The sequence below is a fragment of the Acanthaster planci genome, linkage group LG01, assembly GCF_054643075.1.
Source record: "Acanthaster planci isolate LZ-2023a linkage group LG01, COTS_SCS, whole genome shotgun sequence".
NCBI classification, from domain to species: domain Eukaryota; kingdom Metazoa; phylum Echinodermata; class Asteroidea; order Valvatida; family Acanthasteridae; genus Acanthaster; species Acanthaster planci.
Genome location: NC_141777.1, coordinates 26303740 through 26321429, shown reverse-complemented (window position 1 = coordinate 26321429; position 17690 = coordinate 26303740). Strand labels below are relative to the sequence as shown.

The 17690-nt window shown below is 41.4% G+C and overlaps 1 protein-coding gene across 1 annotated transcript in view; it reads left to right on the top strand.

The window, feature by feature from the left end:
• The window catches only part of crim1 (cysteine rich transmembrane BMP regulator 1), a 65514-nt gene that overhangs the window by 19346 nt on the left and 28478 nt on the right, over window positions 1-17690 (top strand). The window lies entirely within an intron of this gene.

The following is a 17690-nucleotide window of genomic DNA, read 5'->3' as shown; positions in this document are numbered from 1 at the left end:
GAATGAATTGTCCCTGGTGAGGTCTGGTTTGGAGTCTAGCTATTTAAAGATTGATGATAGTGCCTATCCCTGGGAGAGATGCTGTCTGCAGGCTACTGTACCCTACGGGTACCTCAACATTAATTGGGGACTGCTGCATACATGTAATTTGCTTGTGCCTGCTGCATATTCAAGTCATTTAAGCCATCACCTAACTGAGTAGGGATGTGTATTCATAAATTTTGTTGAGTTGAGGCGAATGCTGGTACACGTACATGTATCTTACAAGCATTATCCACATCTACCAGTACAGTACATGTACCTGTTTATGGTTGGTACCAGTACAGGGCGGTCCTCTGCATGTACCAGAATAATTAAACACGAACCCCTCACTTCACTGAAATACATGTACAATTACCAGTACTCCATCACCTTAGCACCAAATGGCTTTCGTAATACCCCACCTTGAACTTTGTAGCCCTTTTTAGAGGGGAAGGAGTTGATTTATGTTCAAAGTAATCTTAGTTGTCCTCTAGAGAGATTGCTTTGAAGACCAAGGTGGAAGGCTACCCGCTATATGGCTGCATGCATTCAAGAAAGTACATGTACACAATGTACCGGGAACGTGTACGTGTAACAGTAACTTACATGCACATGTACTGTATTTATTACGTATACCTGTTTTTCCTTTCCTTGTTAAAAAAAGACCTTCACACTGGATACAGGAAAGGGTGACTGCAAGACTGCATGTGTCACACCAGTACATGTAATTTGTGTTGCAGTGTTAATAGGCCTATACATGTGGTTAAAACATTGTACGTGTACATGTACATGTACACTGTGATATGCACAAAATACATGTACATGTACAAGTACATACTAGTATGTACATGTATGATAGTCATCAGCTCATGAAACCATAGGGTAAGGAAAGTGGTTTCGGGTTCCACCCCATCATTGACTTGTCAAGAGACCAGTGATCTACATCAGATGCAGAGCAGTCCCTGACCCCAAGTGGTTTGGCAAGTGCCCCATTTGGAAGTACCAGGTATGGCCCTTTAATTGGTCATTTTTCATCCCATTGAAAATAGATTATCTGCTCTCTGATTTCAGAAGGCCTCTCAATAAAACCTGTTGAATTCCCCTGAATTATTCTGGTTGTCTGGAACTCATACCCTTTGCCGAAATTCCCCCTGGATTCTTTGTTTAAAGGATTGCAGTCGCCTGGTGGGATTAAGTGGTCTCCCTGAGTGCCAAGCAGAGAGCTCATATTTAGTTTATGCCGCATCAAGTAAACCAGGGGGACTTGGGATATTGAGTTACTGAGAAAAAAACCCAGGCATCAGAATTCTGCCTGGCCACGCAGGCCCATTGGAAGTGGCTAGAAAGATCACAATAAATGTTTGACTAATGGGCATTTGGTAAATTTTTACAGCCCACAGTACCCATGCTGATTCCACCACTGAGAAAAGAACATGGAATGCAGTTGTCATTCTTTGTTGGGACCTTTCTGGGGGATTTCTTGATACCCCGGTAGTCTAGTTCAATTCAGATTTGTTTGGAAAGTTCCATAGGGGAAAGTTCATGGAAAACAGAAACGGAGTTAACTCAATTTTGTATCTAGAAAAAATTACTGTAGATGCATTTGGAAAGTACTTGGAAATTTTTTTGTTCAGTGTAATATGTACATGTATTGTGCATGAATACAAGCACATGTAAAACATTCAAATGCAGAGCTTCATTTACACGTAAGGTATGCTGTGTGATACCCATGAAATTTATTGAAAGATTTTGACATGTTGGTGCTTTTTTCTCCCTGCAAGCAAATCTTAGTGTTTGGGGCAGTTTTCCCTGCCATACATGTATGTACATGTACCAAATCCAGCAAGAGTGCATGCGACTTGCAATGCACCTCAGAGGGTTAGAGCGATATGTACTACAATGTGGTACATGTACTACAATGTAGATTTGTAGTCCTTGTGGTGACTTGATTCATTTTCTTCCTTAACTTAAGTTTGAGCAACTTCCAAAATCTTGGCATTGGCACAGAGATACATGTATGCCACAGAAGCTTTTACTCTAAAAACAGAAACAAGGTCCACTCACTGACCGCCAGGTGATTGGAAACATAATCTGGGGGTTGCCAGGGGCGACAGACCTCCTGGCGGGCCTACCTGGACAGGTGCTTGGAGCTCTGCGGTGGAAGTATGTCACATGATCGGAACAAAAGAACCGACGCTGTCTCCACCAACCTTCTCTCCTGGTTATGGTTCGGTGCTTGAACAAACCCAATCACAGCATGCTGCTCTAGCTCTGATAGAGGGAACTGGATCTTGAAAAATCCAATTACAGATTGGTGTCAAATGCCCTTTTTTCTGGGGCAAGGTACGTGTAATTTGTAATAAAAATGACTTTTCGACCAAGTAGGGAACTGGGTGTCCAGAAATTGAGATTTTGCCAGTGTGTGGCAGTGCCAGTGAAGTCGTAAGATAATCTTGGTGAATTGCTTCTGCCAGTTCATTATATTTGGGAAGAACTCAGAAAGAGATTTGGTCGACAATCTGTGAAATCTCGTCACAACTATCAAGGGCTGAAGTAGTAGATTTCGAACCCATCAGCATTTTATAACCGACAAAATGCTTTGGTTAAAGCTGTACTGGTAAATCTCTCAGTTACATTGTAACTTTGTGTTCAACTGTACATGTAAGTTGAACCTATGGAATGTAAGTTACATGTACAAGTACTGGGGTACAATTTTGCGGACCTTACAAATTCAGTGACAGATAAGGAATTAGGAACTAAGGGGTTCCACTATTTGTGAGAGGAGGCACACTAAATGAAAGCAAACCTGAACATAAAAATAGGGCATATTTTAGTGACCATTTCTGTTTGTAACCAATAATGTTGACAAAAGAAACAAGTCCAAAGGAAAGATATTGTAGGCCCTATAAATTGAAAATAGGGGAGTTGGCTTGCCAATATCCCTCATCCTCCTCCGACCCACTACTGATAACTGATTGACCATGTTCACCAACTTCACTGTATACTGCACATGTACACAGGCAGGGCCTACTCTATGCATGTTCACACTCATCTGCAACAAACTATGAAAGAATATGCTTGTGTTGACACCTCAAATTGATTTTGAATTCCATTTCAGCTGATTCCATTTGAAACGGCTGCACTCAGACACCTAGACTTATCTTCCAGACTCCCAGCTGACAATGAAAAGTATTAATCAATGAAAGGCATCAATCGGTCTGGCTGTAAATGTTGGTTTACTTAAATAATCTTGAAATGTGTAGGGAAACATTCTCGGTGTCATTGAACCGAAGCCATTCACCAGGCCATTAACAGCTCCTCAAAGGCCTAAGCAATCAAAACACCCAAGTCCCTCTGTGTCAGGAGAAGAGGCAAAGAAAAGGAAAGAACTTCGAAAAAAAAAATCAATCCAAATCACGATGAAACTTTAATGAGATTGATCGGGCTCTACGCGATCGTCAACAGTCATTGTGATCGGCTGGTCGCCAGTGAAGGATCAAGCACGTGGATGTTGTGCTCCTCCCCTCGCTGTGGCTGGCGACCGCGGTGTGGCTCAGACAGAAAAATCGCCCGTCGGGACCAGCAGTCTCACTGTATCGATTCTCTCTCCCTGGTTTTTACCCTGCACAACAAAGGAAAACAATTATTGACTGAAGAGTGATTAGGGATAAGTTTAAACCTTTGGCATGTTAAGCCTTCTTACATATTGTGCAAGTTCCATCATTATGGCGGACAGTGGGAGGATTTTTTTTTCGGTGGTGAGAGAGCCCAGTTGAGTATTTCTACATATAGACAGATATTTGGAATGTTATTTTCATCTATGAGAGCTTTGACAAGTTGTTTAGTTTATATCACACTAGTTTCATTGCCCAAGTTAACCGGTGAAACAGGCTTAAAATGTCATTTTCATGGTATGCAGGGCCGATGTGGTTATTTTTCAAAGGTTCCATTGGTATGTGTACGGTATGTCTTCCATGCAAAAGGTAAATGGGTCCTTCTATGAATCAGATATGTCAGATATGAATCTGATATGTGATTTTGTAAGATGAATGAAATAATGCAAATTATCTGACAAACAAACAGAAATAGTTTGCAATCAATTCCAGTGAGATTCCCTTTGTACAATTACTCAGGTCAGGTGTACCAGTAACAGGGACACAAAAATGTCATATATTTGGACCCCGAATTTGTAGAATGACCCAAATGCTCAATAAGTGTAAATTCAGTAGCAGTCACAAGCTGTACCGCTAATTTGGTAAAGTTGTATCTCAATAGGCTTTTCATTACTCTGTGGTTAGGCAGTTGTGTTTGGGGCAAATTATCTCCTTTTCAAATGTATGCAGAGCAACTTGACAAAATTAGATGTTGACATTGATGAATCTATCATGCAGGCCTAAGCACATTTATGCATGATTGCTTTTTATGTTGACAGTGACTCTGGAAACCTGACTTGAACTTCTGATGTTCCCCCGCTCTGTGTCATAAAATATGACACATGCTAACTCACTCAGACAGCTGTAATAAATCAAGACAGCTGGGCCACAATGGAGCCCCAAATTCTGATATCTTTGCAGCATGGCCAGCTAGAGAGAAGCCTCAGTGACAGACATGACAATTCAGTGTGTAAATGTCAAACCAAAATGTCAGGCATCGGGAGAGGCGGCAACCATAACACCGACTGCTGGCTCGAGTTCAAGCCTGCAGTTTATGGTTACACCAGAAATGCCTTTTATAGCCAGCTTGTTCACAGTGTTGACAGTTTCGTTTACCTGCATGACTGTGCTCTGGTTGTTGGCTGTATCCTAGAAACACACAATGTTGGAGGGTGGTGCAAACTTTTAAGTTGTTTTCTTCATATAAAATGTACAATGGAAGTGGACAGTAGCTTGTTGATTACGGATGAGTAACACAGTATTCAGATGGGAGTGCTGAAGTGTAAAAGTATTCATCGTACCGGCAGAGAGTTTGAAAAGGATAAGATTAATGTCAGTTAGGGGAAATTGCATTCATGGTGCAAACAACATTCTCTTGCATTTACCACAGATACATGTGCATGTACATCATGGAGACTGTATGTACCATGTATAGATTGATGCATTTCCTGCCTTTGTAGGAATTGTGGTGGAGGGGATTCCCATGAGGGAATTGTGCTTTTTTTTTTATTTCAAATTCGAATGGCCATTCTCTTTCAACAGATGTGAGAAGCATTAGGTTGTGTTGCCTGTAATTTTTAGCAAATTTATACAAATATGATTTCAGAGCCATACTTCTCTTATAATCACATGGTTACCAAGTGTTTTTCAGCATTTTTTGATCACATTGAATAACACAATTCTCTGCAAGATCCTTGCACACAGAGGGGCTAGGTTTATGCGCCCAAGTATGGTACTACACCAGGCTTAGAGACCAGGTTGGGGCACCCTGCCAAGTTCCAAAAATCGTTGAGTTTACACATGCTCATGGCTGTCCTCCCTAATGAGCAGATGCAACGAAGTGAAACTGCCACCAGTCCATCTGATTGGACGTTTTCCCACCATCGGGATCCTTGACTAAGGAACTGGAATCAGGACCCCTACCATTCAAAATCAACAGGACAAAAATGATCAGTCTAACAGCGATCTAAAAAGAATGATTGACATTGCATGATTAGGAATTATTATATGGACGCTTAATCTTGTGCGGGCTTTGGGAAACGTGTGGTGGAGAGACAGTTGAGTGTTAGAGAGTCTCTTGTTACTACATGTACATGTACTGTACTTGCAGTTCTCCCACAAAGAAGGCAGTTTGCATATGTATGACATTTCAGACCATCATAATTTTGAGATGGGATGTGTTCTTAATGGGTATGAACACAATTAGACAGGGATTTTACAAGGAGAGTGCTCGTGATACTGAAATTATAAAGATGACCCTTTTTTAATTGCAGGTTTTGCCCTTTCGCCAACGTACTTTACATTCATAACCCTTTGTATTGGTAGATTTCTTCATGTGGCTCAATCTTAGTAAGGATGTTCATGGACAGACACCCACTTACACCCTGAGTCCGTTATTTTCTTATGTTAATGTAATGTTTGTCGTGTTCATTTTAATAAACCCAGATCTATTTTTCTTATTAGTTCTCTTTTACATGTGTTTTTCCAATTCCATTCAAATTTACCCGTTCATGATTTTTTTTTTCTACCGGGTTTGAATTCATTGTACTTCGGTATGGAGTGTTTGTCTTTGCTGGGTACCGGTACCTTTTAAAAATAGTGCCGCACTGAAAGGGTAAACGAGAAGTAAATAAAATACACTACTAAGGTACTTGCTGTCTTACCGGTAGTCTTAATTTTCTTAAATAGCTTTTCTGTTGAACTTTTCAGGATAGTTTCCTGTTTTAACCCTAAAAGAGCCAGGTTATTTTGCCCGATCTCACAGCTGGAGAGGGGGGAGGCTGAGGGATTCCACACTCCGTACAAACTCGGCTGTGCCATGCCCAATTTTGTTTAAAACTTGGCATGCATGTACACAGACTCCTTGTCATTACAAATGTGAAGTTTGAACTCAAAGGTGAGAAGTGCATGCCTACCAGTACATGCATGCATGCCAGTATGCATACACTGAGCTCCGCAATGGAAAAAGTTAGACATTTTGTGGCTGACCTGTCTCGGGAAAATGCACCCTGCATGAGAACGGTGTGTTTGATTTGCACAAGAATGGTGTCAAAATGACTGCAAAGAGCTACTCTAAAACCTCCTAAAGGTTCAACTCCTGAAAAAAATGCACTGCGGCGATATCAGAAAATACGTGTATGTTGGGGGAGGGGTTGAGTTCCACCCCCAACTCTTTTAGGATTAAAGAAGGTTAGCATCCCTTACGTGGTTCCGGTTATGTGAAAAAGTGTCATGTCTCACATCACAATGGTCAGCAGTTGTTCAGTGTTTCATACATGTACATGTACACAAGTTTATTCTTACAACAAATCTGTCTCTGATGACACTGCAGAGGATGGGAAATAACTCAAGCCTTGCATGAAAAGTTGCCAAATGGTAATCTGGCAAATGGTTTATTTCCTGTTTGCTTTATGCACCGAAGGCTTCCTGCTAAAATCTTCTAACCCCCCAGCCCCCAAAAATGAAAATGGTATTGAGCATAACACACTATCCTTGAGGCTCATCCTATCATATTCAGTCCCCTGCACTGTAGGGCAGATAATGAATTGTTATCTTCACAAATGTAAAGCGTGCTTCAAATTCCAGAAAAAACAGTATTGAGAGTGTGTGTAGGCATCCCGTAATTGTGATTGCAATCATTCTGGAATCTTGACTAAGGCCTGAGGGTTGGACCAATCCTAAGAATGTTTTCCAGAACTTCAGTAGAGAACTGACCTTGAATGGAGTTTGAAAAGACAAGAAGCTTACAACACCTGCTGAAGAGTTGTCAAAAGTTCTTCCAGTTGAAATATTGATAGACTGGCAATGTGTTGAGGATTGCGCGAAGTTTGAATTTTGCTGTGATTTTAAATTGTGTGCACTTGAAAGAAGTCTACCGGGTTTAAAAAAAGCTGTAACCGCAACGGTTTGTTTTTTGCCAAGATTTCTGCGAGTGGGCCCCATGTATTTACGAATTTAGGTTGCCAATGCTGCATAACAGTGGGACCATTCCTTGCTCTCTGGTGGGACTCGCTTTCGGGTGGTGCCAAAAAAAAAAGCCTTAAAAAGGTGTCATCCAAAGTAGAATGTTTACATCAGCATCAGCAGTATTTTTGTTGTGTGGTATTTAACACGGTCAAATATGCTGCATTAGCAAATTCTTGCTGCTCGTTGTTTAAAACACATTGTGTGCAGGAATTCATCCACATGTGTGCATCATGCCGTCAAGTGCATACTGTCAGGATTCCTGTTTGTGATTTTCACATGCACACTGTGTGTGTGATGGCTAAACATGGCCTGTCCTGAAAGTATTGGATGTATCCCTCAGAGAGACGGCAGGGGGTTGTGGACCAAAGTTAAGCTTGAGTCCACAGAATGGTTCCTGCTGGTGAGTACTTGACCCCATGTTGGGGGGCGGGTACCAGCTGTCTTTGATTCATTCATGTGCTGTGGCAGTTGGAACTAACCCCTGCAGACGGTTCCTGAGTAGTAGTGCTTGCTTTAACAAAAGCCACATGATGTACATGTACCAATAGAGATAACAAACCATGGGCTGTTGACATCTGCAGTAGTCATGGGAACACTGGTTTGAAATTGAATGCAACCTGAGAAAGTTTGGGTTTTTAATGGGAGTTTTGGAAAAATGTGTAAGCTGTATTAAAATGAATGAAAAATGATGTGGGTGAAGAGCAAAATTAATACTGCTCGTGTAATCTGCACTGTTACAAAAAATGGAAATCTCCAAGGAAAAGCAAAAAAAAATTGTTCATTTGCATGTACTTTATGCTTGAAATGAGTGGCCCCAACATGATTCTTCTGTACCTCTGGCTGTACCCAGAAGCCTCCCATCCGGTCATGGTTAATTAAACAACCTTAGAGTACTCCAAAGTGTTTTCCTGATGGTGATGGCAAATCATGCGTGGAATTTCAGACATCCTGGAAATTGGAAATGAGCAGCGTGGGCAGAGGGAGGGCATGCAGTGTCAGGTAATGATCAAGGGAGATGCATCACCTGGGAAAATGGGAGGGGGGAGCCTGCTTGTTCATGTTGCTGCGGAATGTAGCAACCAGATGTTGCAGGTTCTGTCAGTGTTTTATGGTGGAGTCCGATTTGTTTTGGTCACATCTGGTGAGAGTTTTGGTGGTATGTGAAGGCATTTGCAAGTTGTTTAAATGATGTGAGTTGGGAGTAGGAAAGTTCTCAGTAGTAGGTCCAGAGCCTGGTCAGCTGGGTCTGCTTTTGCACACGGCATGCTTTACCAAACCAGTAAGTTTGAACGCTGACTCTGGGCTTGTGTGATCCTCAAATAGCAGCAAGAGTTCAAGTCACTGGATTTTGAGGCAGGGTAGATTTACACTGTATAGGAAATAAAGAAAAAAATTTCCTATGGCATGTGAAAAAACTTAAACAGAGAGGATTCAGAAGCATTAGGGTTTGACTTTCTTTGCAGGGCCAGGCGAACTTGCATGTACCGGTACATTACCGGTACCAGTATGTATTCCGTCCGTTTTGCATTGCCCAACCACAGAGGCCTATGCATCATGGAGTGATTCTCCCCCCACCCTTCCCACTTAAAAAAAACAAACAAGAGAAAAACCATAAAGAATGTAATTTCCGGTAGAGAAAGGCAGTTTCCTTTCTTGTCCTTCCCAAGGTGTGTAAAGAGACCCTAGAGTCAGCTTCATCCCTCAGATAGGCTGTGAAATGTTAACTTACCGGTACAGAAAGAAATTTACAAATTCCCCCAACCCCCCAAAAAATTTGGTTCTGAATCCGATTCTGCTCCTGCACCTCACCACACCCCACCACACCCCACCCCACACCTGTCCACCTCCCCACCTCCAAATCCTGACCCTGTCTGGTACATATTCATAGAAAATAGTATTTCTGGAGTATCAGTATTGATTTGCAAAATTGTTTCAGATCTATCTCCATTTTTGAGTTCTTAGCAACTGTTTGCATACTATGGGAATGCCTCCTGGTTTGTCAGGGTACATATATATGTCTAATTGGGACAAGGTGCATAGTTTTCTTGTGGAAGCTCATATCACTCACAAGATCATAATCTGCTTACCTCTGGTTTTGTCAACAAATGACTGGCCAGTTTTTTGTTTGTGAGGGTCAACAAGGGGCCAGAATCTAGAACAATAATGTTGTCGGGATATACCATCAGGTCCACCCCTCCAATGGTTATCCTGGTTTTCTGGTCAGGCATTTTAGCCACTGGACAATGGTAGTGGCAGATGCTACGCAGAATAACCATAGTACTTGACCGCTTCAATATTGACATTGTCTGTACACCTTTTGAAAGACATTTTGTGGCCTCCTTTAAAGCATGTTTTGAACTTGCGCATTGGTCCTGGTACATCATGAATGTATCCCAATAAATATCACATTACATGTAAGTTACAGGTGTTGACCATGCATATTGGAAAGGATAAAACTCTATGTACCCGATTTTCTTCATTGACCAAAAATTCTGCGTATTAGTTACAATGAATCCTCGTGGACTGCATCAACAGTGTCCTGTTTGAGGTATTGTCATGTGAATAAATTACACAAGAACATTCTCCTCGATTGAGAAAACAACGAAAGGGGGAAAATGTATTGGAGAAATAATGGGATGATTTGTAAAAGGATTTGTACAGTAACGAAGGACCATATTACATTCTATTGTTTGTGCACTAGATGCAGGAGGGATTTCAGGACACCTGATGAAGGAAACTTTTTTTGCTTTTAATAATGAGTAATATTAAAATGCGATTGATGAATGCAGTTTTTACTGTGGGTGAGTTTGTAGAGGGAGACCTGCATCACGAACGTTTCACCTTTTTTTCAACACTTTGTTTTTCATTCAAGCATCACAGAATATTAAAGCAGTACATGTCTGCATGCTGACTGAAATCTTATTTGTGTAGAAGACTGGCGCGACATGTGGACTGAATTTTGGCAAATGTTACCCCCTACTATTCCTCCCACAAACAATTCCTCTGTGGCCCAGGATAAATAAATTTGTTGCGTATGTGACAATGTTTAAAACTGTGGGCATTTAAGGGCAAAGTTGAGCCGGCTGATTTTTTTTGGTCGTGGTTAAGAATTAGGCTGCTAAATTTTTATTAAAAAATCACAGTGTCACCTGTTGTTGAAAGAGAGCAGTGGTCATGCTTGCCTTGGAAATGCCACAGAATGTGGCCATAAACTCAAAATGACCTTGCTGCTGGCATGATTTCATCTCCGTCTCTTTTTTTGGTGGGGAGGAGAGGAACTTTGGCTGCCTCCTACTTTCATTCTTGGCTAGCTGATCAGTGCCCTGACTCTTAGACAACCGAATTTTGGCCTGGGTCCTGAGTGCCAACCTTGGAAACACCCATTGACAAGGCATGTTAGTGGACCAACGGGAATGGAATACCTGTTTGATATGTTTGCCCATCTGAAGCCTTGAGAGAGCAAGCCCCAGGCCTGGAGGCCCAACTCAGCCCCACCAAACTCCTTTTTTTTTGGTCAGGGCAATCAAGCTGGATAACGGAGGGAGCCTATTATTGGGATGGAAGTGGCAGTCCGAAAAATGCAGTGTCAACAGGGGGGCAGCCTTGAATGCCAGACCTGTCATTTTTGTTTGGTCCGGCAGCCTTTCCATCATTTTTTGGTTGCATGAGACAGGGTCACTGAATTGCACAACAAAAGGAGGCCAGCTGGTTGTGGGATTTGTCCACTGAAGAAAATTGTTTTTCAAGGTTGTGTATAGGTCTGGGCAAACAGTTTACCCATTTAGGTCTAGAGAATTTTCACGTGCAAGGCAAGCGAGTATTTATGGTAACAGTAATGCACTGGTGAAAGGTACGGTATGTTCGTTTTTGATGTGTCAGGATGTTTTTGTGTAATGGTCTAACACTGCAATTTAGCCAGCATTGAGCAATGCATCCAGTAGGAATGCAGAACTATGAGTTTCAAAAGATGTGTGCAACAACATTTTGAAGATGTGCCAATCTCATAATATTTGACCCACTCTGCGAAAAGGAGTCTTAAGTTGCCAGAGCCACTTTTTGAGTTTTCATTTGTATTCAAAAGAGCAAATTCAGCTTTTTCTTTTGATGTATCACTCGCTTCGGCATCCTGATGAAAGTGGATACTCCATGGTGAAAACGGCTGTGGGTTCCTATTGATTTACATTGTGCAAAATTATTCTAAAGGACTTTTTACTCCAAAGTGGCTTTGGTGACTCAAGACTACTTTTCGCAGAGTGGGTCATATATGTTCTCAATGAAACTGTTCAGACCTACATGTAGTGTTGCCATGTCTACATGTACATCACCCAAGTTGATCCACGTAGATGTACCAAAGGAGAAAAAACAAAGACGGCCATGTCAAGTACATGTACACAACCTTTGACAAGAATAAAAAAAGATATTAAATATTGTATTTTGCAACCTAAGTATTGTTTTTTACAAACAAGTTCATTTTTGAAATAAAAAAAGTGGATATTTTATTACTGATATAGTTTCATAGTGCACTAGTTAAACTGGACTCACTTTTTTGTAGCCTGGCATGCAAATACTAACATGGACATGTAGGCTAATACTGAAAGTGTAAAATTTGCTGAGGGAACAATAATACTTTTATGTGCAAGGAAAGTGTACATGTATGCCAAATTTGTTTTGTTTAACAACAGAACAGTTTTGGTAGTGTAAGCAATGGGGCATTATATTAGTATGCACTGTAGGAACAACAAACGGGTGTTTCTGGGACTGGGTCCTTGATATGTCAGAGCCTGTCCAGGAGTCATGTGCCTGGAGTGAGAACCATCAGAAAAGCTGACACTGCCCTTCCGCTTGTATCACTGAAAGTCTTTGGCAATAGATCAAGTAAGGTTACCAGGCAGTTTTTGTCTTTTGTCAGAGGAACTGCATTCTGTGAAACTTGGGGGAAGTTCTTGTCTGGGCTGATGTTTGAATGGGTGATTAAGACAAAACAAGGCTGTTGTAAGCTGGTGGAAGGACTTTGTTATTTTTCTGCTCATCATCCCCTCCACATTTACTGTAGCTAACCCTCCCGTACGTCTTAAGAGCTGACTTCTGAGGTCCCTGGAGAATGGGTTCCAAATCCCCAGATCCCCCCTCTCACAATCTCAAATCCAGCACTGTGTCCACATCTCCACATCAGTGTATAAGTTACCTTGGGTCCAGTTTCCCATTTCTGGTCTTCCAACCTGATTCCTTTCCCCATCATGCACCCGAGTCCTCTCAGGATTTCCTGCAGGTTAGCTAGGTTACCATTCACAAGGCTCGATGGCAAGGTTCTCACTTCTGGAATCCAACTCAAGGTGTGTACCTACCACGATAGACTACTTTTAATCTTCTACATCGCACATACTTGTATGTGTACAAGGACTGGCAGGAGCTCTAATGTCCCCATTTCGTTTTCAGAAGCATTTGAAAAAAAAAATAGATGACACCTGTCCATATGATCCATATAACAAGTCTTTTGTACTGGTCTGAAAATCTGAAATTTATATCAAGGAGAGACTTGCTAATTTCTTTTGCTGTGTTAAAATTAAACCACTTTTTTCGTTGAAGTTTGTTTTCCTACTTCCCCTCGCTCTGGCATCCCACAAGGGTTACGCCCACTCACAGGGGCATGCCCAAGCACTGCGAATATGTGTTACGGAAACCACGAACAAGAAGACAACAGTCTGGGATGTGCAGTACCTTGGTGCACCCACGTCAGAGTGTTTCCGCTCTGTGTGGGGCCATTTTTGACACTAGGAGCAATAACTAACACATGTGAACATGTCAGTTGCATTCACATTTGGGCTGAATTCCGTGGCATAATCTTTCATCATACTGCTAATATGATGGATCATAGACCTGGTGATTCCGACAAGGCTCCGATCTGGTTTCACCACCAGTGGACCCTTTCCTCTGGCAGAATATGTCAGAAAAAGAGATTTTTTTTTTAATAATGAAATTCCAGCTGGAGTTATTTTTATACTCACTCAACTCCACTCTTGTCCTTGAGTGCTTTTTGATGACTGTTGGCCTTAGAAAATTCTTGGTAATGTGACAAACCTGTCAGTGCAAGCACCCCAATAAAATTCTTTAACCCTGGGGTTGTGCGTCCTTGAACATGAGGTGTGTCCAGTAAACCAGTGGACAGGGATCTGACATCCGTGGCTTTACACTTGGAAGTCTCCACAAAAAAGCAACAGGCCAACTCCATCTTGTGTAGACTTGGAGGAGTTGTCATTATGATGGTGGCAGCAGCAGCTCATGTGCATTCTCAAACAACCTGTTAGCGTTAGTCAAAGAGACATTGTACTGTACTATAGGTGTACATGTACAGTACAAAACCAGTTACCAATTCTGATTGCCAGATAGGACTTTACAGGTATATGTAATTTCCTAAAATTTCCATTAACTTTGATAAAAGAGTATGTGTACATATAGATCTGTTCTGTAAGAGTACCTTGTGTTGTACATGTACATGTATTTGGTTGCTTTCAAGCACAGATGTGTGATTGACACTTGCCCTATGGACTTAGCCTGTGATCAGCATTAGAAAGTCACTAATACATTAGGTGCAGTGTACCACACTGCAGTGTACCGCACCCATGTTTCAACCAATAGGTTGTTTCAGTCAAGAAAGTGTTTGACGGAAGTGTGTGATGCCACCGCAGTTGGGGATTGTCATGAGACCAATAGATTTTCTCGAGACAACATACATGTAGAAATCTGCAATGCTTCCTTCAAGACTAGGTATTTACTCATAAATCGCACTGCATCGCTATTTGTAAATCCAGACGTTTTCACTCAACCACAGTCATGGGCTTCTCGTTTAAAAAAGTTCTCTTTCCTTTTAAGGTTTTTGATTTCGGCATTTTGAAGGAAAGATTTACTTTTTTACCTCGGGTTTTGTCCCAGTTGTCTAATCTAATTATTATTGAAAATCAGGCACTGAATAGGTTTTTGCAGTGTTTGCTTTGTTTGTTTGGAAAAGTGACGAGACAGGTGCAGATATTGGAGAGAGAGTCTGCACATACCGTACCTCTCGCTACACTGGTATCAAAGCTTTTCTGTCAACAACCTTGCAGAAGTGAAGTATTTGCACTGCGTGACTTAATCAAGAGCTCCTCCAGAGAGTATTTCTGGATGCAGGAAATTATTTCTGAAATTAAAACAGCCCAAGGCGAGGAAATAACAGGGTAAAATGAGAGACTTGCTTGTTATTAGCCTAGGGAGAGTACAACCAGTCTTCAGTCCACCAGTCAGAAGAGCCTGGAAGCTGGAATGGCGTGGGCGGTTTCCACCCTTCTTCAAGGCCAAATGGAGCACAGATGGAGAAAAGATATACCATTTGATTTTTTTTTAGGGGGTAAATTTCAACATGACAGGAAAGAAACAATATGATTGATGAATCACATAAGCGGATCTGTCTGTGATATATTATTTGACTTTCTCTTTCACTTTTGATGATTATTTTCAAATGGAAGTGAACTGGGGAAAGTGTTATTAATGGATGGCGTACATGAAGTTATTGGACGGATGCACTCCGCTTCATGTGCAGTGGGGGGGAAAAATGATGGATTAATTTTCCAATTGCTTGTGCCACCCAGTTGGGCCTTTTGAAGTGTGTTTGTGTTCAGGCGTCCTTCCATGGAAATGCTTAGTGCAAAGAAGAGCTGTGATAATGGATGACGTCCGGACATGGTTTGGATGGCTTCTTTGCATCATTCCAGAATGCTGGTTTGCTGATGGCATTGAATGTATGGGTCCACAGAGGCCTGACTGTGCTCTAAAGATCAATACATGTGCACGTGGACCTACCTACCAGGCACATGTACTTATTGCCCTCTGTTGGGAAATTCAAGTTCCTAATTGAATGGCCCGCACAGAGATTGTGTGTGGCCTTCTTGAAAAATGTTTGATTTGGCACACAGACAAACAGAACAAGGATTAAATATAATAAGAAATTGCAATATATCTAATAAAGAATTGCATGCAAAATTAAATAGTGCAAACAAAAGTAGAGTTGCATTTGATTAACAGATGTGAGTTTTGCCAAACTATTAAGAATCCAACAGAGCTAGCCTGGCTTTGACATGGGTCTGGTGCTCTATATAATCAAATCTCTGCCCTTGTTTGCAACCAGTAGATGGCTACAAAGTTGCAGCCTACCTACTCAGTACTTAAACTTCATGCTGGCTGAACTTTGTTTGGTCTATTGCATTGATTTCAACAAGTCTACTTATATGCACATAAATTGCTTGTCCAAAAGCCAATTAAAGGCTAAAGGGAAAGTTACCTTATATCAGTGGAAGAGAGCATTGTTAATCCGGTTCGAGCAAGAGGGCTTTTTTTGGTACTAGCATGCTGAGTACTCGCAACGAATTTATTCCTCAATGTATGATCTTTGCGTACAGAACGCGTGCAAGAACCTGCTTGGGAAACTTACAACCATTTCTCTTTCTTTTGCCGTGGGAGGGGGTGCATCTTAACTTGGGGCAGATTACAAGCTGTTTTAAAATGGTCTTTCTGAATTATTAAAAAAAATTAAAGACGAAAATCCCCTTGCATCATTAATACAACGGATGAGCATGCTTGTCAGTTTTGTTCATAAGGACGCTGATCAGGTGAGGATATGCAGTCTGGGTTCTCTCCTGAATCACTGCACCATTGTTGACCTCAATCATCCAGGCTGCTAAGGTCAGGTCACATTCCCAGTAATTATCACTTGATTACTGTCTGTTCTCCTACTGGCCCAGGAATGCCACCCCTGGGGACCCTGGACAGACACCCACCTGGGCTTGTGGGCCTCTGGGCTTTTTATAAGGGGAAGACTTGGATTTCTTTTTGCCTGTAAGTCTAGTTAGGGCGGATCATCAGACAGCCGAGGGAGTTTTCTATTCAGGAACTTGTTTTCTGAGCTTTTTTGTGGGTTCACATTCTTTGCCAACCTCTGCTGAGTACTTGTATTAATTAATCATAGAGCATGTCAATTGCATGTGGACAAGCCTGTTCAGACTTCAGCAAGGTTTGTACAGGGACTTTCCAAGGTTTGGTGATTTTAATTAAACTCAACAGACATGTGCACTCTTTTAAGCAGCGATGTGATGTTGTCCACAATGTGCAGTTTTTATGACAAAGTTTGTCGATAAAAGAGAGTATTGAAAATGATGTTAAGCCTAGTGCTCTGAGAAGGTATTGGAACAGTGATCTTACTTCATAACAAGAACTTTCCTTCAATTTTGCACTCTTCGATACTGCTTGCATACAGTAGTTTCTTTGAACTTGTGATGTGTGCACGTGTGACAGGAATCCTGAAGTGCAGTATATGGATTGACAGCAACACATGGAAAGTTTGTCTTCAGGAGTGAAACATATTGAAGTGAAGAAGTTTTGCCACTTGTAATAAAGGAACCGATCGCAAGTTTTTTTTCCCAAGTGACACATTAGTCAAATCCGTATCACAAGCACCGGTAGTGACTCGCACTTTGTGCCAATATCCGGCAGGGGGCATAGAAATAAGAAGGCAATAGAGGGAATAGAGAGAATTGGCGAGGGGAATTGACGTTGCAGTGTAGGATTTCAGACAGGAAGGACCGCGGGGGCCAGTCTTAACCAGCAAAGGCAACATATCATTGGGCGTGAAAATTCCGTCAAGAATAGCCAGATTTAGAAATCAAAATATCCCCGGGTTCTGCAGAATTTCACAAATAGTTCCTGCAGCGGCTCATTTCTTTCCGTTTGTGTGGGAATTTACAGGATGGATTCTGTTGTCCTTATCAGAAGTTTTGCAAACTTTTTTCTTTCAGACGGACAGACATGGAGCTTACATATATGTGTAGCATTGGAGACAAGTATAAAAGTGAAATAATATCGGGCATTGCCTAGCTTTACAGAAACTAAAATACATGTACATTGGCTTTTTTCTAAGTGCTAACCTACCTCATTTATTCAAATTAGAGTAAAAAAAAAATGCTGATTATGTTTTTATACTCTTTCCTTTTTTTGTATTTCTCATGTTTTTCAAGGCAGTATCAT